The sequence below is a fragment of the Cicer arietinum genome, chromosome 3, assembly GCF_000331145.2.
Source record: "Cicer arietinum cultivar CDC Frontier isolate Library 1 chromosome 3, Cicar.CDCFrontier_v2.0, whole genome shotgun sequence".
Lineage (NCBI taxonomy): Eukaryota > Viridiplantae > Streptophyta > Magnoliopsida > Fabales > Fabaceae > Cicer > Cicer arietinum.
Window position 1 is genome coordinate 5839166 of NC_021162.2, and position 2453 is coordinate 5841618.

Genomic DNA, 2453 nt, shown 5'->3' on the forward strand with positions numbered 1-2453 from the left:
TTTTGTTCTCATTATTTCAACAACGAAACGTTGTCACCAGTTAACGGAAGAAACGCTACTGATAGTGTTATACGTCATCCTTATGCTGGTAGGGTTTTTCCGATTTTCTGGCCAAGTGACAAAGTATTTAATGTGGCACATGTTCACGTTTTGATTAACTGCACTGAAGTTAAACCATACATTGAGTACATTTTAAATTCCTCTTCTTTTTGATTATATTTATATGATTAAATTGATATTCACTATATATATGGTGATCGATCAATGCATTTTTAACTACTGGACAATCATCTATTGATATACATTCAAATTTCCCATTATGGTTTCACAACAAGTACATCTCGAAGAACAAACTCCTATCCACATCCACTTGAGGCACTTATCTATGGGTCCGAGTAGAAGTTTCAAAGAATGGCACACCTATTACGTCAATGGATAAAATTTCACACTGAATCTTGGACCGAAGGAAAAGAAACAATTAATAGTGGAGTTTGTATGAAAAGTGTGTCCGATAGTGGTGTAGTAGAAGATTTCTACGGCATAATTGCGCATATTTACGAAATTGACTATACGTTCCTAGATTATGTGAAAAAAGTGGTGTTGTTTTACTGTAAGTCGTTTGGTCCATCTAGCAGAGGAACTAAGATCAATTTGATATCCAATATTTTTGTATGAGCAAAAAATATCAACGGTTTGATCCATTTTCCCTGGCCCATAATGTAAGACAAGTGTATTATGTTCCTTATCCATTAACTGTCAGAAGCAAACAAGGTTGGTGTGCTGCAATCAAAACAAGACCAACGAGTGGAATAGAAGAAGTTGAAGCAGGTCAAAATGAAGAAGTTGCATATCAAATGGATGAAATGTCAAATTTGGATCATGTGATTGGAGATGAGACTATTAGTCAACTTTGTCATGAGTCAAACATTGGAGAAGAAGTTGATGAACAAGAAATAGAAGAATTAGAGAATGATGAAGGCAGTGAGTTAATTCACTCATCAAATGACGACGACGATGACGAAGACAATTAATTAATTATGCATTATATGTGTGTGTGTATATATATATATATATATATATATAATATTATATTGTAATGTGAAATATGAACGACACTTTATATATATATATATTTATAATTTATATATATTTCTTTATTTATGTTTATTTATAATTTATTTACGTATATTTCATTATTAATTTATGTTAATTGTACATACACACATATATATTGTATATATGGATATGAATATATATATATATATATATATATATACATGGCTTCAGTGTCGGGAGTAAGAGGATCAGGAGGAACGAGAACAGTGGGAATACGAGGAATATTCAGAACATCATGTGGTAAGAAAAAAGTTGCTAAACCACATGTTGTTAATGACCCATCTGAGCTATTCCTCTATATCCTGAGGTCCCTATAGAGCCTTATACCATAGACGAAATAATGGAACCCGAATGTGTTGATTGCTACAACCGCATTGTCATCATTCCAGAAGGAGATGAGTATGTAAACTATTTTAAAATATGATTGTTAAATATTTCATTATTGCATGTTACATTATTTTATTAATTCATTTTTATATTTAATTTGCATGTAAACTTTGAAGATATCTTCCTTTTAAATCATTTACAAAGGCAGTTGCTGAAGTCATACAAGAGAAATATAAAAAACAATTGTTCTCTTGGGGTGAGATAAAAGAGGATAAGACACCTCAATTTTGTGAAGTTGATCAATTTTTACATTGTTTCAAAGTAAGTCATTAGATTAATTTATTTAATTACTAATTATACATTTGATTGCTTAATTGAATTATATTTTTAATATTTTTTAAATTTAAACAAACAACAGACTAAATGTACTTGGAAAAAGAGAGCATGATGCTGCAGTTTTGTCTTATTTTGACCATCGCTTTTCCAAGCGTATGTCATCTATGTTGGCGTACGCACGTAATAAGGACGAGGAAAAATGTCCGAATTGGATTGGTGAAAATGTTTGGAGTGCGTTGTGGAGGAAATGGAACACATATGCTTACAAACAGAAGAGAGGAAAAAGCAAAGATTAATAGAGCATCTGAGAGGGGTACCAGTACTCATAAGGGAGGTTCCATGTCTGCTGGAGAAATTAAATATTATATGGTAATTACTATTTATAATATATATCTATTAATTTATATTCAATAAATTATCACATTTCACCAACTTATAAACTTGACATTAATTTAATATTTTAAGAAAAGCAACTTGAAAAGGAGGTCACTCGGGCAGAGATAAATTGCTATCTTCATGTTAATCCTGAAACAAATGAGTATACTGATGAATTATCAAAAATGATTTAAGTAATTATTATATATTAATTAGTCATCTAATAAATTATTATATATTAATTAACTATTTTAATTTTTAATTTTTTTATTTTTTATATAGGAACAACTTCAACAAGT